This window comes from Primulina tabacum, chromosome 10 (genome assembly GCF_025594145.1).
Source record: "Primulina tabacum isolate GXHZ01 chromosome 10, ASM2559414v2, whole genome shotgun sequence".
NCBI classification, from domain to species: Eukaryota; Viridiplantae; Streptophyta; class Magnoliopsida; order Lamiales; family Gesneriaceae; genus Primulina; species Primulina tabacum.
The window spans coordinates 29,832,351-29,855,919 of NC_134559.1; the positions used below are offsets into that span (position 1 = coordinate 29,832,351).

The 23,569-nt window shown below is 43.5% G+C and overlaps 18 non-coding genes and 11 pseudogenes across 18 annotated transcripts; all 29 read left to right on the forward strand.

The window, feature by feature from the left end:
- The first annotated feature begins 689 nt into the window (after positions 1-689).
- On the forward strand, positions 690-803 carry LOC142512011 (5S ribosomal RNA; annotated as a pseudogene).
- A 683-nt stretch (positions 804-1,486) lies between these two features.
- On the forward strand, positions 1,487-1,605 carry LOC142508994 (5S ribosomal RNA). Its single transcript, XR_012807188.1, has one exon. It is a non-coding gene; the product is annotated as a 5S ribosomal RNA (ribosomal RNA).
- Positions 1,606-2,285: 680 nt separating this feature from the next.
- Positions 2,286-2,403, forward strand: LOC142516813 (5S ribosomal RNA). The gene has a single exon (XR_012812587.1). It is a non-coding gene; the product is annotated as a 5S ribosomal RNA (ribosomal RNA).
- Positions 2,404-3,085: 682 nt separating this feature from the next.
- Positions 3,086-3,203, forward strand: LOC142516290 (5S ribosomal RNA). Its single transcript, XR_012812092.1, has one exon. It is a non-coding gene; the product is annotated as a 5S ribosomal RNA (ribosomal RNA).
- A 551-nt stretch (positions 3,204-3,754) lies between these two features.
- LOC142516043 (5S ribosomal RNA) lies at positions 3,755-3,872 on the forward strand. The gene has a single exon (XR_012811858.1). It is a non-coding gene; the product is annotated as a 5S ribosomal RNA (ribosomal RNA).
- Positions 3,873-4,585: 713 nt separating this feature from the next.
- Positions 4,586-4,703, forward strand: LOC142512284 (5S ribosomal RNA; annotated as a pseudogene).
- Positions 4,704-5,388: 685 nt separating this feature from the next.
- Positions 5,389-5,506, forward strand: LOC142517106 (5S ribosomal RNA). The gene has a single exon (XR_012812866.1). It is a non-coding gene; the product is annotated as a 5S ribosomal RNA (ribosomal RNA).
- Positions 5,507-6,189: 683 nt separating this feature from the next.
- Positions 6,190-6,300, forward strand: LOC142512004 (5S ribosomal RNA; annotated as a pseudogene).
- A 681-nt stretch (positions 6,301-6,981) lies between these two features.
- On the forward strand, positions 6,982-7,101 carry LOC142516682 (5S ribosomal RNA). Its single transcript, XR_012812464.1, has one exon. It is a non-coding gene; the product is annotated as a 5S ribosomal RNA (ribosomal RNA).
- Positions 7,102-7,784: 683 nt separating this feature from the next.
- Positions 7,785-7,904, forward strand: LOC142510808 (5S ribosomal RNA; annotated as a pseudogene).
- A 679-nt stretch (positions 7,905-8,583) lies between these two features.
- On the forward strand, positions 8,584-8,703 carry LOC142508016 (5S ribosomal RNA). Its single transcript, XR_012806250.1, has one exon. It is a non-coding gene; the product is annotated as a 5S ribosomal RNA (ribosomal RNA).
- Positions 8,704-9,386: 683 nt separating this feature from the next.
- Positions 9,387-9,506, forward strand: LOC142511712 (5S ribosomal RNA; annotated as a pseudogene).
- Positions 9,507-10,187: 681 nt separating this feature from the next.
- Positions 10,188-10,306, forward strand: LOC142513991 (5S ribosomal RNA). Its single transcript, XR_012809908.1, has one exon. It is a non-coding gene; the product is annotated as a 5S ribosomal RNA (ribosomal RNA).
- A 681-nt stretch (positions 10,307-10,987) lies between these two features.
- On the forward strand, positions 10,988-11,106 carry LOC142514208 (5S ribosomal RNA). The gene has a single exon (XR_012810114.1). It is a non-coding gene; the product is annotated as a 5S ribosomal RNA (ribosomal RNA).
- Positions 11,107-11,743: 637 nt separating this feature from the next.
- LOC142510716 (5S ribosomal RNA) lies at positions 11,744-11,861 on the forward strand (annotated as a pseudogene).
- A 1,075-nt stretch (positions 11,862-12,936) lies between these two features.
- On the forward strand, positions 12,937-13,055 carry LOC142509087 (5S ribosomal RNA). The gene has a single exon (XR_012807275.1). It is a non-coding gene; the product is annotated as a 5S ribosomal RNA (ribosomal RNA).
- A 677-nt stretch (positions 13,056-13,732) lies between these two features.
- On the forward strand, positions 13,733-13,851 carry LOC142512544 (5S ribosomal RNA; annotated as a pseudogene).
- A 683-nt stretch (positions 13,852-14,534) lies between these two features.
- Positions 14,535-14,653, forward strand: LOC142508002 (5S ribosomal RNA). Its single transcript, XR_012806236.1, has one exon. It is a non-coding gene; the product is annotated as a 5S ribosomal RNA (ribosomal RNA).
- A 685-nt stretch (positions 14,654-15,338) lies between these two features.
- LOC142511457 (5S ribosomal RNA) lies at positions 15,339-15,457 on the forward strand (annotated as a pseudogene).
- A 683-nt stretch (positions 15,458-16,140) lies between these two features.
- LOC142506684 (5S ribosomal RNA) lies at positions 16,141-16,259 on the forward strand. The gene has a single exon (XR_012804967.1). It is a non-coding gene; the product is annotated as a 5S ribosomal RNA (ribosomal RNA).
- Positions 16,260-16,944: 685 nt separating this feature from the next.
- LOC142511089 (5S ribosomal RNA) lies at positions 16,945-17,063 on the forward strand (annotated as a pseudogene).
- A 683-nt stretch (positions 17,064-17,746) lies between these two features.
- LOC142506685 (5S ribosomal RNA) lies at positions 17,747-17,865 on the forward strand. Its single transcript, XR_012804968.1, has one exon. It is a non-coding gene; the product is annotated as a 5S ribosomal RNA (ribosomal RNA).
- Positions 17,866-18,551: 686 nt separating this feature from the next.
- Positions 18,552-18,670, forward strand: LOC142511090 (5S ribosomal RNA; annotated as a pseudogene).
- Positions 18,671-19,352: 682 nt separating this feature from the next.
- LOC142510510 (5S ribosomal RNA) lies at positions 19,353-19,471 on the forward strand. Its single transcript, XR_012808617.1, has one exon. It is a non-coding gene; the product is annotated as a 5S ribosomal RNA (ribosomal RNA).
- A 642-nt stretch (positions 19,472-20,113) lies between these two features.
- On the forward strand, positions 20,114-20,232 carry LOC142515750 (5S ribosomal RNA). The gene has a single exon (XR_012811578.1). It is a non-coding gene; the product is annotated as a 5S ribosomal RNA (ribosomal RNA).
- A 683-nt stretch (positions 20,233-20,915) lies between these two features.
- LOC142513277 (5S ribosomal RNA) lies at positions 20,916-21,034 on the forward strand. The gene has a single exon (XR_012809232.1). It is a non-coding gene; the product is annotated as a 5S ribosomal RNA (ribosomal RNA).
- A 681-nt stretch (positions 21,035-21,715) lies between these two features.
- On the forward strand, positions 21,716-21,834 carry LOC142516989 (5S ribosomal RNA). The gene has a single exon (XR_012812754.1). It is a non-coding gene; the product is annotated as a 5S ribosomal RNA (ribosomal RNA).
- Positions 21,835-22,519: 685 nt separating this feature from the next.
- On the forward strand, positions 22,520-22,638 carry LOC142510317 (5S ribosomal RNA). Its single transcript, XR_012808437.1, has one exon. It is a non-coding gene; the product is annotated as a 5S ribosomal RNA (ribosomal RNA).
- Positions 22,639-23,251: 613 nt separating this feature from the next.
- On the forward strand, positions 23,252-23,370 carry LOC142511865 (5S ribosomal RNA; annotated as a pseudogene).
- Positions 23,371-23,569: the final 199 nt, after the last annotated feature.

Genomic DNA, 23,569 nt, shown 5'->3' on the forward strand with positions numbered 1-23,569 from the left:
CGTGTTGCACCCCTTTTCGTGTTTTTCTATTTTTGATTACTTGTTGGCAGACGATTTTCGGCTCAAATTATCTGAATCTCGATCGGGACAAGATAAGATATGTGAAATGAAAGTAGCTCGGGCACTGCCGGATTTGGACAAAATTGTAGGCTAATTTGATTGTAAACAGGCAAACGGACGAGGCTCATTACTACGCAATGAGCTGACCAGATTTTAGCCGAATTCCTTCTCTAAGACCCACTAATTTGCGATTTACCGTTCTGTTAAGCTTTCGTTTCCTCGAGAAATCCGCATAGGAAGTTCGAAATTCGATTCCGGTTCCATTTTATCGTATCCCAAGCATAATAATAGCTTTACATTCGTTATTTTTCTTCTTCTTATTTTTCTTTCTATTTTCTGTGAACATTTATCGATTTTTGTTGTCGTGAGCCGGTTATGTGCGGAAGGGTATGATGCAGATTACTCCGGAGACGGTTAACTCATTAATAACAATATTTCGACTGTTTTATCCATAATTAACGTAAACGGTCGCGACACGAGGTCTTCCCAGGGAAGTCACCCATCCTAGCTCTACCATCGCGCCAGAACGCTTAACTTCATGGTTATGATTGGGCAAGAGCAGTGCCGCGTGTTGTCCATCGCCGCCCGCTCCACACGTACTTGAGGGATATAAGAATATCCCACTCAATGGTTGCGATCATACCAGCACTAATGCACCGGATCCCATCAAACTCCGAAGTTAAGCGTGCTTGGGCGAGAGCAGTACTAGGATGGTGACCCCCTGGAAGTCCGTGTTGCACCCCTTTTCGTGTTTTTTTCTATTTTGATTACTTTTTGACAGACGATTTTCGGCTCAAATTATCTGAATCTCGATCGGGACCAAATAAGACATGTGAAATGAAAGTAGCTCGGGCACTGCCGGATTTGGACAAAATTGTTGGCTAATTTGATTGTAAACTGGCAAACGGACGAGACTCGTACTACGCAATGAGCTGACGAGATTTTAACCGAATTCCTTCTCTAAGACCCTCTAATTTGCGATTTATCGCTTCTGTTAAGCTTTCGTTTCCTCGAGAAATCCGCATAGGAAGTTCGAAATTCGATTCCGGTTCCATTTTATCGTATCCCCAGGCATAATAATAGCTTTACATTCGTTATTCCTTTCTTCTTATTTTTTTTCTATTTTCTGGGAACATTTATCGATTTTTGTTGTCGTGAGCCGGTTCTGTGCGGAATGGTATGACGCAGATTACTTCGAAGACGGTTAACTCATTAAAAACAATATTTCGACTGTTTTATCCATAATTTACGTAAATGGTCGCGACACGAGATCTTCCCATGGAGGTCACCCATCCTAGCTCTTCCATCGCGCAAGAACGCTTAACTTCATGGTTATAATTGGGCAAGAGCAGCGCCGCGTGTTGTCCATCGCCGCCCGCTCCACACGTACTCGAGGGATATAAGAATAAATATCCCACCCAATGTCGGATGCGATCATACTAGCACTAATGCACCGGATCTCATCAGAACTCCGAAGTTAGGCGTGCTTGGGCGAGAGCAGTATCAAGATGTGTGACCCCCTGGGAAGTCCTCGTGTTGCACCCCTTTTCGTGTTTTTCTATTTTTGATTACTTGTTGACAGACGATTTTCGGCTCAAATCATCTGAATCTCGATCGGGACCAGATAAGACATGTGAAATGAAAGTAGCTCGGGCACTGCCGGATTTGGACAAAATTGTAGGCTAATTTGATTTTAAACGGGCAAACGGACGAGACTCATACTACGCAATGAGCTGACGAGATTTTAGCCGAATTCCTTCTCCAAGACCCTCTAATTTGCGATTTACCGCTTCTGTTAAGCTTTCGTTTCCTCGAGAAATCCACTTAGGAAGTTCGAAATTTGATTCCGGTTCCATTTTATCGTATCACAGGCATAAAAATAGCTTTACATTCGTTATTTCCTTCTTCTTATTTTTTTTTCTATTTTCGGGAACATTTATCGATATTTGTTGTCGTGAAACGGTTCTTTCAGAAGGGTAGGACGCAAATTACTCCGGAGACGGTTAACTCATTAAAAACAATTATTTCGACTGCTTTATCCATAATTTACGTAAACGGTCGCGACACGAGTTCTTCCTAGGGAGGTCACCATCCTAGCTCTGCCATCGCGCCAGAACGCTTAACTTCATGGTTATAATTGGGCGAGAGCAGTGCAGCGTGTTGTCCATCGCCGCCCGCTCCACACGTACTCGAGGGATATAAGAATAAACATCCCACTTTATGTCGCGTGCGATCATACCAGCACTAATGCACCGGATCCCATCAGAACTCCGAAGTTAAACGTGCTTGGGCGAGAGCTGTACTAGGATGTGTGATCCCCTGGGAGTCCTCGTGTTGCACCCTTTTTCGTGTTTTTCTATTTTTGATTACTTTTTGACAGACGATTTTCAGCTTAAATCATGTGAATCTCGATCGGGACCAGATAAGACATGTGAAATGAAAGTAGCTCGGACACTGCCGGATTTGGACAAAATTGTAGGCTAATTTGATTGTAAACGGGCAAACGGACGAGACTCATTACTACGAAATGAGCTGACGAGATTTTAGCCGAATTTATTTTCTAAGACCCTCTAATTTGTGATTTACCGCTTCTATTAAGCTTTCGTTTCCTCGAGAAATCCGCATAGGAAGTTCGAAATTCGATTCCGGTTACATTTTATCGTATCCCAAGCATAATAATAGCTTTACATTCGTTATTTTTCTTCTTCTTATTTTTCTTTCTATTTTCTGTGAACATTTATCGATTTTTGTTGTCGTGAGCCGGTTATGTACGAAAGGGTATGCGCGATTACTCCGGAGACGTTAACCATTAAATAACAATATTTCGACTGTTTTATCCATATTAACGTAAACGGTCGCGACACGAGGTCTTCCCAGGGGAAGTCACCTATCCTAGCTCTGCCATCCCGCGCCAGAACGCTTAACTTCATGGTTATGATGGGCAAGAGCAGTGCCGAGTGTTGTCCATCGCCGCCCGCTCGCACACGTACTGAGGGATATAAGACTAAACATCCTACTCAATGTCGGGTGCGATCATACCAGCACTAATGCACCGGATCCCATCAAGACTCCGAAATTAAGCGTGCTTGGGCGAGAGCAGTACTAGGATGGGTGACCCCCTGGGAGTCCTCGTGTTGCACCCCTTTTCGTGTTTTTCTATTTTTGATTACTTTTTGACAGACGATTTTCGGCTAAATCATCTGAATCTCGATCGGGACCAGATAAGACATGTGAAATGAAAGTAGCTCGGGCACTGCCGGATTTGGACAAAATTGTAGGCTAATTTGATTGTAAACAGGCAAACGGACGAGACTCATTACTACGCAATGAGCTGACGAGATTTTTGCTGAATTCCTTCTCTAAGACCCTCTAATTTTCGATTTACCGCTTCCGTTAAGCTTTCGTTTCATCGAGAAATCCGCTTAGGAAGTTCGAAATTCGATTCCGGTTCTATTTTATCGTATCCCAGTTAACTCATTAAAAATAATTATTTCGACTGTTTTATCCATAATTTACGTAAATGGTCGCGACACGAGTTCTTCCTAGGGAGGTCACCCATCCTAGCTCTGCCATCAGCGCCAGAACGCTTAACTTCATGTTTAGATTGGGCGATAGCAGTGCCGCGTGTTGTCCATCGCCGCCCGCGGTCCACACGTACTCGAGGGATATAAGAATAAACATCCCACTCAATGTCGCGTGCGATCATACCAGCACTAATGCACCGGATCCCATCAGAACTCCGAAGTTAAACGTGCTTGGGCGAGAGCAGTACTAGGATGTGTGATCCCCCGGGAGTCCACGTGTTGCACCCCTTTTCGTGTTTTTCTATTTTTGATTACTTTTTGACAGACGATTTTCAGCTTAAATCATCTGAATCTCGATCGAGACCAGATAAGACATGTGAAATGAAAGTAGCTCGGACACTGCCGGATTTGGACAAAATTGTAGGCTAATTTGATTGTAAACGGGCAAACGGACGAGACTCATTACTACGAAATGAGCTGACGAGATTTTAGACGAATTCCTTTTCTAAGACCCTCTAATTTGCGATTACCTCTTCTAAGACCCTCTAATTTTCGATTTACCGCTTCTGTTAAGCTTTCGTTTCCTCGAGAAATCCGCATAGGAAGTTCGAAATTCGATTCCGGTTCCATTTTATCGTATCCCAAGCATAATAATAGCTTTACATTCGTTATTTTTCTTCTTCTTATTTTTCTTTCTATTTTCTGTGAACATTTATCGATTTTTGTTGTCGTGAGCCGGTTATGTGCGGAAGGGTATGACGCATATTACTCTGGAGACGGTTAACTCATTAATAACAATATTTCGACTGTTTTATCCATAATTAACGTAAACGGTCGCGACACGAGGTCTTCCCAGGGAAGTCACCCATCCTAGCTCTGCCATCGCGCCAGAACGCTTAACTTCATGGTTATGATTGGGCAAGAGCAGTGCCGCGTGTTGTCCATCGCCGCCCGCTCCACACGTACTCGAGGGATATAAGATAAAAGATTCCACTCAAAGTCGGTGCAATCATACCAGCACTAATACATCAAATCCCATCAGAACTCCGAAATTAAGCGTGCTTGGGCGAGAGCAGTACTAGGATGGGTGACCCCCTAGGAATCCTGGTGTTGTGCACCCCTTTTCGTGTTTTTCTATTTTTGATTACTTTTTGACAGACGATTTTCGGCTTAAATCATCTGAATCTCAATCGGGACCAGATAAGACATGTGAAATGAAAGTAGCTCGGGCACTGCCAGATTTGGACAAAATTGTAGGCTAATTTGATTGTAAACTGGCAAACGGACGAGACTCATACTACGCAATGAGCTGACGAGATTTTAACCGAATTCCTTCTCTAAGACCCTCTAATTTGCGATTTATTGCTTCTGTTAAGCTTTCGTTTCCTCGAGAAATCTGCATAGGAAGTTCGAAATTCGATTCCGGTTCCATTTTATCGTATCCCAGGCATAATAATTGCTTTACATTCGTTATTTTTCTTCTTCTTATTTTTCTTTCTATTTTCTGTGAACATTTATCGATTTTTGTTGTCGTGAGCCGGTTATGTGCGGAAGGGTATGACGCAGATTACTCCGGAGACGGTTAACTCATTAATAACAATATTTCGACTGTTTTATCCATAATTAACGTAAACGGTCGCGACACGAGGTCTTCCCAGGGAAGTCACCTATCCTAGCTCTGCCATCGCGCCAGAACGCTTAACTTCATGGTTATGATTGGGCAATAGCAGTGCCGCGTGTTGTCCATCGCCGCCCGCTCCACACGTACTTGAGGGATATAAGAATAAACATCCTACTTAATGTCGGGTGCGGTCATACCAGCACTAATGCACCGGATCCCATCAAGACTCCGAAATTAAGCGTGCTTGGGCGAGAGCAGTACTAGGATGGGTGACCCCCTGGGAGTCCTCGTGTTGCACCCCTTTTCGTGTTTTTCTATTTTTGATTACTTTTTGACAAACGATTTTCGGCTTAAATCATCTGAATCTCGATCGGGACCAGATAAGACATGTGAAATGAAAGTAGCTCGGGCACTGCCGGATTTGGACAAAATTGTAGGCTAATTTGATTGTAAACAGGCAAACGGACGAGACTCATTACTGCGCAATGAGCTGACGAGATTTTAGCTGAATTCTTTCTCTAAGACCCTCTAATTTTCGATTTACCGCTTCTGTTAAGCTTTCGTTTCATCGAGAAATCCGCTTAGGAAGTTCAAAATTCGATTCCGGTTCTATTTTATCGTATCCCAGGCATAATAATAGCTTTACATTCGTTTTTTCCTTTTTCTTATTTTTTTTCTATTTTCTGAGAACATTTATCGATTTTTGTTGTCGTTAGCCGGTTCTGTGCGGAAGGGTATGACGCAGATTACTCCGGGGACGGTTAACTCTTAAAAAACAATTATTTCGACTGTTTTAACCATAATTTACATAACCGATCGCGACACGAGGTCTTCCCAAGGAGGTCACCCATCCCAGCTCTGCCATCGCGCCAGAACGCTTAACTTCATGGTTATGATTGGGCGAGAGCAGTGCCGCGTGTTGTCCATCGCCGCCCGCTCCACACGTACTCGAGGGATATAAGAATAAATATCCTACCCAATGTCGGGTGCGATCATACCAGCACCGGATCTCATCAGAACTCCGAAGTTAAGCGTGCTTGGGCGAGAGCAGTATCAAGATGGGTGACCCCCTTGGAAGTCCTCGTGTTGCACCCCTTTTCGTGTTTTTCTATTTTTGATTACTTGTTGACAGACGATTTTCGGCTCAAATCATCTGAATCTCGATCGGGACCAGATAAGACATGTGAAATGAAAGTAGCTCGGGCACTGCCGGATTTGGACAAAATTGTAGGCTAATTTGATTTTAAACGGGCAAACGGACGAGACTCATACTACGCAATGAGCTGACGAGATTTTAGCCGAATTCCTTCTCCAAGACCCTCTAGATTGCGATTTACCGCTTCTGTTAAGCTTTCGTTTCCTCGAGAAATCCGCTTAGGAAGTTCGAAATTCGATTCCGGTTCCATTTTATCGTATCCCAGGCATAATAATAGCTTTAGATTCGTTATTTCCTTCTTCTTATTTTTTTTATATATTCTGGGAACATTTATCGATTTTTGTTGTCTTGAGCTGGTTCTGTGCGGAAGGGTATGACGCAGATTACTCCGGAGACGATTAACTCATTAAAACAATTATTTCGACTGTTTTATCCATAATTTACGTAAACGGTCGCGACACGAGGTCTTCCCAGGGAGGTCACCCATCCTATCTCTGCCATCGCGCCAGAACGCTTAACTTCATGGTTATGATTGGGCGAGAGCAGTGCCGCGTGTTGTCCATCACCACCCGCTCCACACGCACTCGAGGGATATAAGAATAAACATCCCACTCAATGTTGGGTGCGATCATACCAGCACTAATGCACCGGATCCCATCAGAACTCTGATGTTAAGCGTGCTTGGGCGAGAGCATTACTAGGATGGGTGACCCCCTGAGAAAGTCCTCGTGTTGCACCCCTTTTCATGTTTTTCTATTTTTGATTACTTGTTGGCAGACAATTTTTGGCTCAAATCATCTGAATCTCGATCGGGACCAGATAAGACATGTGAAATGAAAGTAGCTCGGGCACTACCGGATTTGGACAAAATTGTAGGCTAATTTGATTGTAAACGGGCAAACGGACGAGACTCATTACTACGCAATGAGCTAACGAGATTTTAGCCGAATTCCTTCTCCAAGACCCTCTAATTTGCGATTTACCGCTTCTGTTAAGCTTTCGTTTCCTCGAGAAATCCGCTTAGGAAGTTCGAAATTCGATTCCGGTTCCATTTTATGGTATCCCAGGCATAATAATAGCTTTACATTCGTTATTTCCTTCTTCTTATTTTTTTTATATTTTCTGGGAACATTTATCGATTTTTGTTGTCGTGAGCCGGTTCTGTGCGGAAGAGTATGACGCTGATTACTCCGGAGACGGTTAACTCATTAAAAATAATTATTTCGACTGTTTTATCCATAATTTACGTAAACGGTCGCGACACGAGGTCTTCCCAGGGAGGTCACCCATCCTACCTCTGTCATCGCGTCAGAACGCTTAACTTCATGGTTATGATTGGGCGAGGGCAGTGCCGTGTGTTGTCCATCGCCGCCCGCTCCACACGTACTCGAGGGATATAAGAATAAACATCCCACTCAATGTCGGGTGCGATCATACCAGCACTAATGCACCGGATCCCATCAAGACACCGAAGTCAAGCGGGCTTGGGCGAGAGCAGTACTAGGGATGGGTGACCCCCTGGGAAGTCCTCGTGTTGCACCTCTTTTCGTGTTTTTCTATTTTTGATTAATTGTTGACAGACGATTTTCGGCTCAAATCATCTGAATCTCGATCGGGACCAGATAAGACATGTGAAATGAAAGTAGCTCGGGCACTGCCGGATTTGGACAAAATTGTAGGTTAATTTGATTGTAAATGGGCAAACGGACGAGACTCATTACTACGCAATGAGCTTACGAGATTTTAGCCGAATTCCTTCTCTAAGACCCTCTAATTTGCGATTTACCGCTTCTGTTAAGCTTTCGTTTCCTCGAGAAATCCGCTTAGGAAGTTCGAAATTCGATTCCGGTTCCATTTTATCGTATCCCAGGCATAATAATAGCTTTAGATTCGTTATTTCCTTCTTATTTTTTTTATATATTCTGGGAACATTTATCGATTTTTGTTGTCTTGAGCTTGTTCTGTGCGGAAGGGTATGACGCAGATTACTCCGGAGACGATTAACTCATTAAAACAATTATTTCGACTGTTTTATCCATAATTTACGTAAACGGTCGCGACACGAGGTCTTCCCAGGGAGGTCACCCATCCTATCTCTGCCATCGCGCCAGAACGCTTAACTTCATGGTTATGATTGGGCGAGAGCAGTGCCGCGTGTTGTCCATCACCACCCGCTCCACACGCACTCGAGGGATATAAGAATAAACATCCCACTCAATGTTGGGTGCGATCATACCAGCACTAATGCACCGGATCCCATCAGAACTCTGATGTTAAGCGTGCTTATGCGAGAGCAGTACTAGGATGGGTGACCCCCTGAGAAAGTCCTCGTGTTGCACCCCTTTTCATGTTTTTCTATTTTTGATTACTTGTTGGCAGACAATTTTTGGCTCAAATCATCTGAATCTCGATCGGGACCAGATAAGACATGTGAAATGAAAGTAGCTCGGGCACTACCGGATTTGGACAAAATTGTAGGCTAATTTGATTGTAAACGGGCAAACGGACGAGACTCATTACTACGCAATGAGCTAACGAGATTTTAGCCGAATTCCTTCTCCAAGACCCTCTAATTTGCGATTTACCGCTTCTGTTAAGCTTTCGTTTCCTCGAGAAATCCGCTTAGGAAGTTCGAAATTCGATTCCGGTTCCATTTTATGGTATCCCAGGCATAATAATAGCTTTACATTCGTTATTTCCTTCTTCTTATTTTTTTTATATTTTCTGGGAACATTTATCGATTTTTGTTGTCGTGAGCCGGTTCTGTGCGGAAGAGTATGACGCTGATTACTCCGGAGACGGTTAACTCATTAAAAATAATTATTTCGACTGTTTTATCCATAATTTACGTAAACGGTCGCGACACGAGGTCTTCCCAGGGAGGTCACCCATCCTACCTCTGTCATCACGCCAGAACGCTTAACTTCATGGTTATGATTGGGCGAGGGCAGTGCCGTGTGTTGTCCATCACCACCCGCTCCACACGCACTCGAGGGATATAAGAATAAACATCCCACTCAATGTTGGGTGCGATCATACCAGCACTAAGCACCGGATCCCATCAGAACTCTGATGTTAAGCGTGCTTGGGCGGAGAGCAAGTACTAGATGGGTGACCCCCTGAGAAAGTCCTCGTGTTGCACCCTTTTTCATGTTTTTCTATTTTTGATTACTTGTTGGCAGACAATTTTTGGCTCAAATCATCTGAATCTCGATCGGGACCAGATAAGACATGTGAAATGAAAGTAGCTCGGGCACTACCGGATTTGGACAAAATTGTAGGCTAATTTGATTGTAAACGGGCAACGGACGAGACTCATTACTACGCAATGAGCTAACGAGATTTTAGCCGAATTCCTTCTCCAAGACCCTCTAATTTGCGATTTACCGCTTCTGTTAAGCTTTAGTTTCCTCGAGAAATCCGCTTAGGAAGTTCGAAATTCGATTCCGGTTCCATTTTATCGTATCCCAGGCATAATAATAGCTTTACATTCGTTATTTCCTTTTTCTTATTTTTTTTTCTATTTTCTGTGAACATTTATCGATTTTTGTTGTCGTGAGCCGGTTCTGTGCGGAAGGGTATGACGCAGATTACTCCGGAGACGGTTAACTCATTAAAACAATATTTCGACTGTTTTATCCATAATTTACGTAAACGGTCGCGACACGAGGTCTTTCCAGGGAGGTCACCCATCCTAGCTCTTCCATTGCGCCAGAACGCTTAACTTCATGGTTATGATTGGGCGAGAGCAGTGCCGCGTGTTGTCCATCGCCGCCCGCTCCACACGTACTCGAGGGATATAAGAATAAACATCCCACTCAATGTCGGGTGCGATCATACCAGCACTAATGCACCGGATCCCATCAGAACTCCGAAGTTAAGGGTGCTTGGGCAAAAACAGTACTAGGATGGGTGACCCCCTGGGAAGTCCTCGTGTTGCACCCCTTTTTGTATTTTTCTATTTTTGATTACTTGTTGACAGACGATTTACGGCTCAAATCATCTGAATCTCGATCGGGACAAGATAAGACATGTGAAATGAAAGTAGCTCGGGCACTGCCTGATTTGGACAAATTTGTAGGCTAATTTGATTGTAAACGGGCAAACGGATGTGACTCATCTACGCAATGAGCTGACGAGATTTTAGCCGAATTCTTTCTCTAAGACCCTCTAATTTGCGATTTACCGCTTCTGTTAAGCTTTCGTTTCCTCGTGAAATTCGCTTAGGAAGTTCGAAATTCGATTCCGGTTCCATTTTATCGTATCCCAGGCATAATAATAGCTTTAGATTCATTATTTTCTTCTTCTTATTTTTTTTATATATTCTGGGAACATTTATCGATTTTTGTTGTCTTGAGCCTGTTCTGTACGGAAGGGTATGACGCAGATTACTCCGGAGACGGTTAACTCATTAAAAACAATTATTTCGACTGTTTTATCCATAATTTACGTAAACGGTCGCGACACGAGGTCTTCCCAGGGAGGTCACCCATCCTATCTCTGCCATCGCGCCAGAACGCTTAACTTCATGGTTATGATTGGGCGAGAGCGGTGCCGCGTGTTGTCCATCGCCGCCCGCTCCACACGTACTCGAGGGATATAAGAATAAATATCCCACCCAATGTCGGGTGCGATCATACCAGCACTAATGCATCGGATCTCATCAGAACTCCGAAGTTAGGCGTGCTTGGGCGAGAGCAGTACTAGGATGGGTGACCCCCTGGGAAGTCCTCGTGTTGCACCCCTTTTCGTGTTTTTCTATTTTTGATTACTTGTTGACAGACGATTTTCGGCTCAAATCATCTGAATCTCGATCGGGACCAGATAAGACATGTGAAATGAAAGTAGCTCGGGCACTGCCGGATTTGGACAAAATTGTAGGCTAATTTGATTTTAAACGGGCAAACGGACGAGACTCATACTACGCAATGAGCTGACGAGATTTTAGCCGAATTCCTTCTCCAAGACCCTCTAATTTGCGATTTACCGCTTCTGTTAAGCTTTCGTTTCCTCGAGAAATCCGCTTAGGAAGTTCGAAATTCGATTCCGGTTCCATTTTATCGTATCCCAGGCATAATAATAGCTTTACATTCGTTATTTCCTTCTTCTTATTTTTTTTTTTCTATTTTCTGTGAACATTTATCGATTTTTGTTGTCGTGAGTCGGTTCTGTGCGGAAGGGTATGACGCAGATTACTCCGGAGACGGTTAACTCATTAAAAACAATTATTTCGACTGTTTTTTGCCATAATTTACGTAAACGGTCGCCAGCACGCTTAACTTCATGGTTATGATTGGGCGAGAGAAGTGCCGCGTGTTGTCTTTCGTCGCCCGCTCCACACGTACTCGAGGGATATAAGAATAAACATCCCACTAAATGTCCGGGTGTGTTCATACCAGCACTAATGCATCGGACCCATCTGAACTCCGAAGTTAAGCGGGCTTGGGCGAGAGCAGTACTAGGATGGGTGACGCCCTGGGAAGTCCTCGTGTTGCACCCCTTTTCGTGTTTTTCTATTTTTTATTACTTGTGGACAGACGATTTTCGGCTCAAATCATGTGAATCTCTATCGGGACCAGATAAGACATGTGAAATCAACGTAACTCGGGCACTGCCCGATTTGGACAAAATTATAGGCTAATTTCTTCTTTAAGACCCTTTAATTTAAGATTTACCGCTTCTGTTAAGCTTCCGTTTCCTCGAGAAATCCACTTAGGAAGTTCGAAATTCGATTCCGGTTCCATTTTATCGTATCCCAGGCATAATAATAGCTTTACATTCGCTATTTCCTTCTTCTTATTTTTTTTCTATTTTCTGGGATTATTTTGCGATTTTTGTTGTCGTGAGGCGGTTTTATGCGGAAGGGTATGACGCAGATTACTCCGGAGAAGGTTAACTAATTAAAAACAATTATTTCAGCTGTTTTGTCCATAATTTGTGTTTTTCTATTTTTATGTATAACTTGTTGACAGACGATTCTCGGCTCAAATCATCTGAATCTCGATCGGGAACAAATAAGACATGTGAAATCAACGTAGATCGGGCACTGCCTGATTTGGACAAAATTGTAGGTTAATTTTATTGTAACAAGGCAAACGAACGAGACTAATTAATCCGCAATGAGCTGACGAGATTTTAGCCGAATTCTTTCTCTAAGACCCTCTAATTTGCGATTTTCCGTTTCTGTTAAGCTTCCATTTCCTCGAGAAATCCGCTTAGCCAGTTCGAGTTTCGATTCCGGTTCCATTTTATCGTATCCCTGGCAAAATAATAGCTTTACATTCGCTATTTTCTTCTTCTTATTTTTTTCTATTTTCTGGGAACATTTAGCGATTTTTGTTGTCGTGAGCGAGTTCTGTGCGGAAGGGTATGACGCAGATTACTCTGGAGACGGTTAACTCATTAAAAACAATTATTTCGACTTCCCAGGGAGGTCACCCATCCTAGCTCTGCCATCGCGCTAGAACGCTTAACGTCATGGTTATGATTGGGCGAGAGCTGTTCCGCGTGTTGTCCATCGCCGCCTGCTCCACACGTACTCGAGGGATATTAGAATATACATCCAACTCAAGGTCGGGTGCGATCGTACCAGCACCAATGCACCGGATCCCATTAGAACTCCGAAGTTAAGCATGCTTGGACGAGAGCAGTACTAGGATGGGTGAACCCAAGGGAAGTCCTCGTGTTGCACACCTTTTCGTCTTTTTCTATTTTTGATTACTTGTTGACAGACTATTTTCGGCTCAAATCATCTGAATCTAGATCGGGACCAGATAAGACATGAGAAATCAACGTAGCTCGGGCACTGCCGGATTTGGACAAAATTGTAGGCTAATTTGATTGTAAACGGGCAAACGACCGAGACTCTTTACTACACAATGAGCTGACGAGATTTTAGCCGAATTCTTTCTCTAAGACCCACTAATTTGTGATTTACCGCTTCTGTTAAGCTTCCGTTTCCTCGAGAAATCCGCTTAGGAAGTTCTAAATTCGATTCCGGTTCCATTTTATCGTATCTCAGGCATAATAATAGCTTTACATTCGCTTTTTCTTCTTATTTTTTTCTATTTTCTGTAACATTTTTCGATTTTTGTTGTCGTGAGCCGGTTCTGTGCGGAAAGGTATGACGCAGATTACTCCGGAGACGGTTAACTCATTAAAAACAATTATTTCGACTGTTTTATCCATAATTTATGTAAACGGTCGCGACACGTGGTCTTCCCAGGGAGGTCACCCATCCTAGCACTGCAATCGCGCCAGAACGCTTAACTTCATGGTTATGATTGGGCGAGAGCAGTGCCGCGTGTTGTCCATCGCCGCCCGCTCCACACGTACTTAAGGGATATAAGAATAAACATCCCACTCAATGTCTGGTGCGATCATACCAGCAATAATGCACCGGATCCCATCATAACTCTGAAGTTAAGCGTGCTTGGGAGAGAGCAGTACTAGGATGGGTGAACCACTGTGAATTCCTTGTGTTGTACACCTTTTCGTGTGTTTCTATTTTCGATTACTTGTTGACGGACGATTTTCGGCTCAAATCATCTGAATCTCGATCGAGACCAAATAAGACATGTGAAATCAGCGTAGCTCGGGTACTGCCGGATTTGGACAAAATAGTAGGCTAATTTTATTGTAAACGGGCAAACGGACGAGACTCATTACTCCGCAAAGTTCTCGCGAGATTTTAGCTAAATTTCTTCTCTAAGACCCTCTAATTTGCGATTTACCGCTTCTGTTAAGATTCCGTTTCCTCGAGAAATCCGCTTAGGAAGTTCGAAATTCGATTCCGGTTCTATTTTAACGTATCCCAGGAATAAAAATAGCTTTACATTCACTATTTCCTTCTTCTTATTATTTTTCTATTTTCTAGGAACATTTAGCGATTTTTGTTGTAGTGAGCCGGTTCTGTGCGGAAGGGTATGACGCAGATTACTCCGGAGACGGTTAAGTCATTAAAAACAATTATTTCGACTGTTTTAGCTATAATTTACGTAAACGCTCGCGACACGAGGACATCCCAGGGAGGTCACCCATCCTAGCTCTGCCATCGCAACAGAACACTTAACTTCATGGTTCTGAATGGGCGAGAGCAGTGCCGTGTGTTGTCCATCGCCGCCCGCACCACACGTACTCGAGGGATATAAGTATAAACATCCCACTCAATGTCGGGTGCGATCATACCAACACTAATGCATCGGATCCCATCTGAACTCCGTAGTTAAGCATGCTTGGGCGAGAGCAGTACTAGGATGGTTGACCCCCTAGGAAGTCCTCGTGTTGCATCCCTTTTCGTGTTTTTCTATTTTTGATTACTTGTTGACAGACGATTTTCGGATCAAATCATCTGAATCTCGATCGGGACCAGATAAGACTTGTAAAATCAACGTAGCTCGGGCACTGCCGGATTTGGACAAAATTTTAGGCTAGTTTGATTGTAAACGGGCAAACGAACGAGACTCATTAGTACGCAATGAGCTGACGAGATTTTAGCCGAATTCCTTCTCTAAGAACCTCTAATTTGCGATTCACTACTTCAGTTAATCTTTCGTTTCCTCGAGAAATCCGCTTAGGAAGTTTGAAATTCGATTCCGGTTCCATTTTATCGTATCCTAGGTTTATAATAATAGCTTTACATTCGCTATTTCCTTCTTCTTATTTTTTTCCTATTTTCTGCGAACATTTAGCGATTTTTGTTGTCGTGAGCCGGTTATGTGCGGAAGGGTATGACACATATTACTCCGGAGACGGTTAACTCATTAAAAACAATTATTTCGACTGTTTTATCCATAATTTACGTAAACGGTCGCGACACGAGGTCTTCCCAAGGAGGTCACCCATCCTAGCTCTGCCATCGTGCCAGAACGCTTAACTTCATGGTTATGATTGGGCGAGAGCAGTGCCGCGTGTTGTCCATCGCCGCCCGCTCCACACGTACTTAAGGGATATAAGAATAAACATCCCACTCAATGTCTGGTGCGATCATACCAGCACTAATGCACCGGATCCCATCATAACTCTGAAGTTAAGCGTGCTTGGGAGAGAGCAGTACTAGGATGGGTGACCCACTGTGAAGTCCTTGTGTTGTACACCTTTTCGTGTTTTTATATTTTCGATTACTTGTTGGCGGACGATTTTCGTCTCAAATTATCTTAATCTCGATCGGGACCAAATAAGACATGTGAAATCTGCGTAGCTCGGGTACTGCCGGATTTGGAAAAAATAGTAGGCTAATTTTATTGTAAACGGGCAAACGGACGAGACTCATTACTCCGCAAAGTGCTCGCGAGATTTTAGCTAAATTTCTTCTCTAAGACCCTCTAATTTGCGATTTACCGCTTCTGTTAAGGTTCCGTTTCCTCGAGAAATCCGCTTAGGAAGTTCGAAATTCGATTCCGGTTCTATTTTAACGTATCCCAGGCATAAAAATAGCTTTACATTCACTATTTCCTTCTTCTTATTATTTTTCTATTTTCTGGGAACATTTAGCGATTTTTGTTGTAGTGAGCCGGTTCTGTGCGGAAGGGTATGACGCAGATTACTCCGGAGACGGTTAACTCATTAAAAACAATTATTTCGACTGTTTTAGCTATAATTTACGTAAACGGTCGCGACACGAGGACATCCCAGGGAGGTCACCCATCCTAGCTCTGCCATCGCGACAGAACACTTAACTTCATGGTTCTGAATGGGCGAGAACAGTGCCGTGTGTTGTCCATCGCCGCCCGCACCACACGTACTCGAGGGATATAAGTATAAACATCCCACTCAATGTCGGGTGCGATCATACCAACACTAATGCATCGGATCCCATCAGAACTCCGTAGTTAAGCATGCTTGGGCGAGAGCAGTACTAGGATGGTTGACCCCCTGGGAAGTCCTCGTGTTGCATCCCTTTTCGTGTTTTTCTATTTTTGATTACTTGTTGACAGACGATTTTCGGATCAAATCATCTGAATCTCGATCGGGACAAGATAAGACTTGTAAAATCAACGTAGCTCGGGCACTGCCGGATTTGGACAAAATTTTAGGCTAATTTGATTGTAAACGGGCAAACGAACGAGACTCATTAGTACGCAATGAGCTGACGAGATTTTAGCCGAATTCCTTCTCTAAGACCCTTTAATTTGCGATTCACTGCTTCAGTTAAGCTTTCGTTTCCTCGAGAAATCCGCTTAGGAAGTTTGAAATTCGATTCCGGTTCCATTTTATCGTATCCTAGGTTTATAATAATAGCTTTACATTCGCTATTTCCTTCTTCTTATTTTTTTCCTATTTTCTGCGAACATTTAGCGATTTTTGTTGTCTTGAGCCGGTTATGTGCGGAAGGGTATGACACTTATTACTCCGGAGACGGTTAACTCATTAAAAACAATTATTTCGACTGTTTTATCCATAATTTACGTAAAGGGTCGCGACACGAGGTCTTCCCAAGGAGGTCACCCATCCTAGCTCTGCCATCGGGCGAGAACGCTTAACTTCATGGTTATGATTGGACGAGAGCAGTGCCACGTGTTGTCCATCGCCGCCCGCCCCACACGTACTTAAGGGATATAAGAATAAACATCCCACTCAATGTCTGGTGCGATCATACCAGCACTAATGCACCGGATCCCATCATAACTCTGAAGTTAAGCGTGCTTGGGAGAGAGCAGTACTAGGATGGGTGACCCACTGTGAAGTCCTCGTGTTGTACACCTTTTCGTGTTTTTCTATTTTCGATTACTTGTTGACGGACGATTTTCGGCTCAAATCATCTGAATCTCGATCGGGACCAAATAAGACATGTGAAATCATCGTAGCTCGGGTACTGCCAAATTTGGACAAAATAGTAGGCTAATTTTATTGTAAACGGGCAAACGGACGAGACTCATTACTCCGCAAAGTGCTCGCGAGATTTTAGCTAAATTTCTTCTCTAAGACCCTCTAATTTGCGATTTACCGCTTCTGTTAAGGTTCCCTTTCCTCGAGAAATCCGCTTAGGAAGTTCGAAATTCGATTCCGGTTCTATTTTAACGTATCCCAGGCATAAAAATAGCTTTACATTCACTATTTCCTTCTTCTTATTATTTTTCTATTTTCTGGGAACATTTAGCGATTTTTGTTGTAGTGAGCCGGTTCTGTGCGGAAGGGTATGACGCATATTACTCCGGAGACGGTTAACTCATTAAAAACAATTATTTCGACTGTTTTAGCTATAATTTACGTAAACGGTCGCGACACGAGGACATCCCAGGGAGGTCACCCATCCTAGCTCTGCCATCGCAAAGGAACACTTAACTTCATGGTTCTGAATGGGCGAGAGCAGTGCCGTGTGTTGTCCATCGCCGCCCGCACCACACGTACTCGAGGGATATAAGTATAAACATCCCACTCAATGTCGGGTGCGATCATACCAACACTAATGCATCGGATCCCATCAGAACTCCGTAGTTAAGCATGCTTGGGCGAGAGCAGTACTAGGATGGTTGACCCCCTGGGAAGTCCTCGTGTTGCATCCCTTTTCGTGTTTTTCTATTTTTGATTACTTGTTGACAGACGATTTTCGGATCAAATCATCTGAATCTCGATCGGGACCAGATAAGACTTGTAAAATCAACGTAGCTCGGGCACTGCCGGATTTGGACAAAATTTTAGGCTAGTTTGATTGTAAACGGGCAAACGAACGAGACTCATTAGTACGAAATGAGCTGACGAGATTTTAGCCGAATTCCTTCTCTAAGACCCTCTAATTTGCGATTCACTACTTCAGTTAAGCTTTGGTTTCCTCGAGAAATCCGCTTAGGAAGTTTGAAATTCGATTCCGGTTCCATTTTATCGTATCCTAGGTTTATAATAATAGCTTTACATTCGCTATTTCCTTCTTCTTATTTTTTTCCTATTTTCTGCGAACATTTAGCGATTTTTGTTGTCGTGAGCCGGTTATGTGCGGAAGGGTATGACACATATTACTCCGGAGACGGTTAACTCATTAAAAACAATTATTTCGACTGTTTTATCCATAATTTACGTAAACGGTCGTGACACGAGGTCTTCCCAAGGAGGTCACCCATCCTAGCTCTGCCATCGGGCGGAAAACGCTTAACTTCATGGTTATGATTGGGCGAGAGCAGTGCCGCGTGTTGTCCAACGCCGCCCGCTCCACACGTACTTAAGGGATATAAGAATAAACATCCCACTCAATGTCTGGTGCGATCATACCAGCACTAATGCACCGGATCCCATCATAACTCTGAAGTTAAGCGTGCTTGGGAGAGAGCAGTACTAGGATGGGTGACCCACTGTGAAGTCCTCGTGTTGTACACCTTTCGTGTTTTTCTATTTTCGATTACTTGTTGACGGACGATTTTCGGCTCAAATCATCTGAATCTCGATCGGGACCAAATAAGACATGTGAAATCATCGTAGCTCGGGTACTGCCGGATTTGGACAAAATAGTAGGCTAATTTTATTGTAAACGGGCAAACGGACGAGACTCATTACTCCGCAAAGTGCTCGCGAGATTTTAGCTAAATTTCTTCTCTTAGACCCTCTAATTTGCGATTTACCGCTTCTGTTAAGGTTCCCTTTCCTCGAGAAATCCGCTTAGGAAGTTCAAAATTCGATTCCGGTTCTATTTTAACGTATCCCAGGCATAAAAATAGCTTTACATTCACTATTTCCTTCTTCTTATTATTTTTCTATTTTCTGGGAACATTTAGCGATTTTTGTTGTAGTGAGCCGCTTATGTGCGGAAGGGTATGACGCAGATTACTCCGGAGACGGTTAACTCATTAAAAACAATTATTTCGACTGTTTTAGCTATAATTTACGTAAACGGTCGCGACACGAGGACATCCCAGGGAGGTCACCCATCCAAGCTCTGCCATCGCAAAGGAACACTTAACTTCATGGTTCTGAATGGGCGAGAGCAGTGCCGTGTGTTGTCCATCGCCGCCCGCACCACACGTACTCGAGGGATATAAGTATAAACATCCCAGTCAATGTCGGGTGCGATCATACCAACACTAATGCATCGGATCCTATCAAAACTCCGTAGTTAAGCATGCTTGGGCGAGAGCAGTACTAGGATGGTTGACCCCCTGGGAAGTCCTCGTGTTGCATCCCTTTTCGTGTTTTTCTATTTTTGATTACTTGTTGACAGACGATTTTCGGATCAAATCATCTGAATCTCGATCGGGACCAGATAAGACTTGTAAAATCAACGTAGCTCGGGCACTGCCGGATTTGGACAAAATTTTAGGCTAGTTTGATTGTAAACGGGCAAACGAACGAGACTCATTAGTACGCAATGAGCTGACGAGATTTTAGCCGAATTCCTTCTCTAAGACCCTCTAATTTGCGATTCACTACTTCAGTTAAGCTTTCGTTTCCTCGAGAAATCCGCTTAGGAAGTTTGAAATTCGATTCCGGTTCCATTTTATCGTATCCTAGGTTTATAATAATAGCTTTACATTCGCTATTTCCTTCTTCTTAGTTTTTTCCTATTTTCTGCGAACATTTAGCGATTTTTGTTGTCGTGAGCCGGTTATGTGCGGAAGGGTATGACACATATTACTCCGGAGACGGTTAACTCATTAAAAACAATTATTTCGACTGTTTTAACCATAATTTACGTAAACGGTCGCGACACGAGGTCTTCCCAAGGAGGTCACCCATCCTAGCTCTGCCATCGTGCCGCGTGTTGTCCATCGCCGCTTGCTCCACACGTACTCGAGGGATATAGGAATAAACATCCCACTCAATGTCGGGTGCAATCATACCAGCACTAATGCTCCAGATCCCATCAGAACTCGGAAGTTAAGCGTGCTTGGGCGAGAGCAGTACTAGGATGGGTGACCCCCGGGAAAGTCCTCGTGTTGCACCCCTTTTCGTGTTTTTCTATTTTTTATTAATTGTTGACATATGATTTTCGGCTCAAATCATCTGAATCTCGATCGGGACTAGATAAGACGTGTGAAATCAACGTAACTCGGGCACTGCCGGATTTGGAGAAAATTATAGGCTAATTTGATTGTAAAAGGGTAAACGAACGATACTCATTACTTTGCAATGTGCTGGCAAGATTTTAGCCGAATTCTTTCTCTAAGACCCTCTAATTTGCAATTTTCCGCTTCTGTTGAGCTTCCGATTCTTCGAGAAATCCGCTTAGGAAGTCCTAAATTTGTTTTCGGTTTCATTTTATCGTATCCCAGGTATAATAATAGCTTTACATTCGCTATTTTCTTATTCTTATTTTTTTTCTATTTTCTGGAAACATTTAGTGATTTTTGTTATCGTGAGCAGGTTCTGTGCGGAAGGGTATAACGCAGATTACTCCGGAGATGGTTAACTCAATAAAAACAATTATTTCGACTGTTTTAGCCATAATTTACGTAAATCGTCTCGACACGAGGACTTCCCGGGGAGGTCACCCATCCGAGCTCTGCCATCGCGCCAGAACTCTTAACTTCATGGTTCTGATTGGGCGAGAGCAGTGCCGCGTGTTGTCCATCGCCGCCTGCTCCACACGTACTCGAGGGATATAAGAATGAACTTCCCACTAAATGTCGGGTGCGATCATACCAGCACTAATGCACCGGATCCCATCAGAACTCCGAAGTAAAGCGTGCTTGGGCGAGAGCAGTGCTAGGATGGGTGACCCCCTGGGAAGTCCTCGTGTTGCACCCCTTTTCGTGTTTTTCTATTTTTGATTACTTGTTGACAGACGATTTTCAGCTCAAATCATCTGAATCTCGATCGTGACCAGATAAGACATGTGAAATCAACGTAGCTCGGGCACTGCCGGATTTGGACAAAATTGTAGGCTAATTTGATTGTAAACGGGCAAACGAACGAGACTCATTACTCCGCAATGAGCTGGCAAGATTTTAGCCGAATTCCTTCTCTAAGACCCTCTTATTTGCGATTTTCCGCTTCTGTTAAGCTTTCGTTTCCTCGAGAAATCCGCTTAAAAAGTTCGAAATTCGATTCCTGTTCCATTTAATCGTATCTCAGGCATAATAATAGCTTTACATTCGCTATTTTCTTCTTCTTATTTTTTTTTCTATTTTCTGGGAACATTTAGCGATTTTTGTTGTCGTGAACCGGTTCTGTACTGAAGGGTATGACGCAGATTACTCCGGAGACGGTTAACTCATTAAAAACAATTATTTCGACTGTTTTAGCCATAATTTACGTAAACGGTCGCGACACGAGGACTTCCCAGGGAGGTCACCCATTCTAGCTCTGCCATCGCTCCAGAACGCTAACTTCATGGTTCTGATTGGGCGAGAGTCTTGCCGCGTGTTGTCCATCGCCGTCCGCTCCACACGTACTCGAGGGATATAAGAATAAACATCCCACTCAGTTGGGTGTCATTATACCAGCACTAATGCCCCGGATCCCATCAGAACTTCGAAGTTAAGCGTGCTTGGGCGAGAGCAGTACTAGAATGGGTGACCCCCTGGGAAGTCCTCGTGTTGCACCCCTTTTCGTGTTTTTCTATTTTTGATTACTTGTTGACAGACGATTTTCGGCTCAAATCATCTGAATCTCGATCTGGATCAGATAAGACATGTGAAATCAACGTAGCTCGGGCACTGCCGGATTTGGACAAAATCGTAGCCTAATTTTATTGTAAACGGGCAAACGAACGAGACTAATTAATCCGCAATGAGCTGACGAGATTTTAGCCGAATTCCTTCTCTAAGACTCTCTAATTTGCGATTTTCCGCTTCTGTTAAACTTCCATTTCCTCGAGAAATCCGCTTAGTAAGTTCGAAATTCGATTTCGGTTCCATTTTATCGTATCCAAGGCATAATAATAGCTTTACATTCACTGTTTTCTTCTTCTTATTTTTTTTCTATTTTCTGCGAACATTTAGCGATTTTTGTTGTCGTGAACCGGTTCTGTGCGGAAGGGTATTATGTAGATTACTCCGGAGACGTTTAACTCATTATAAACAATTATTTCAACTGTTTTATCCATAATTTACGTTAACGGTCGCGACACGAGGACTTCCCAAGGAGGACACCCATCCTAGCTCTCTGCCATCGCGCAAGAACGCTTAACTTCATGGCTCTTACTGGGCGAGAGCAGTGCCGCGTGTTGTCCATCGCCGCCCGCTCCACACGTACTCGAGGGATATAAGAATAAACATCCCACTCAATGTCGGGAGCGATCATACCAGCACTAATGCACCGGATCCCATCATAACTCCGAAGTTAAGCGTGGTTGGGAGAGAGCAGTACTAGGATGGGTGACCCCCTGAAAAGTCCTCGTGTTGCACCCCTTTTCGTGTTTTTCTATTTTTGATTACTTGTTGACAGACGATTTTCGGCTCAAATCATCTGAATCTCGATCGGGACAAGATAAGACATGTGAAATCTGCGTAGCTCGGGTATGCCGGATTTGGACAAAATCGTAGCCTTATTTTATTATAAACGGGCAAACGAACGAGACTCATCACTCTGCAATGAGCTGGCGAGATTTTAGCCGAATTCTTTCTCTAAGACCCTCTAATTTGCGATTTTCCGCTTCTGTTAAGCTTCTGTTTTCTCGAGATTACATTCGTTATTTTCTTCTTGTTATTTTTTTTTCTATTTTCTGGGAACATTTAGAAATTTTGTTGTCGTGAGCCAGTTCTCTGCGGAAGGGTATAACGTAGATTACTCCGGAGACGGTTAACTCATTAAAAATAATTATTTCGACTATTTAGCCATAATTTACGTAAACGGTCGCAACACGAGGACTGCCCAAGGAGGTCACCCATCCTAGCTCTGCCATCGCGCCAGAACGCTTAACTTCATGGTTCTGATTGGGCGAGAACAGTGCCGCGTGTTGTCCATCGCCGTCCGCTCCACACGTACTCGAAGGATATAATAATAAACATCCCACTCGATGTCATGTGCGATCATACCTGCACTAATGCATCGGATCCCATAAAAACTCCGAAGTTAAGTGTGCTTGGGTGAGAGCAGTACTAGGATGGGTGACCCCATTGAAAGTCCTCGTGTTACACCCTTTTCCGTGTTTTTCTATTTTTGATTTTACTTTTGGACAGACGGTTTTCGGCTCAAATCATCTGAATCTCGATCGGGACCAGATAAGACATGTGAAATCAACGTGGCTCGGGCACTGCCGGATTTGGACAAAATTGTAGGCTAATTTGATTGTGAACGGGCTAACGAACGAGACTCATTACTCCGCAATGAGCTGGCGAG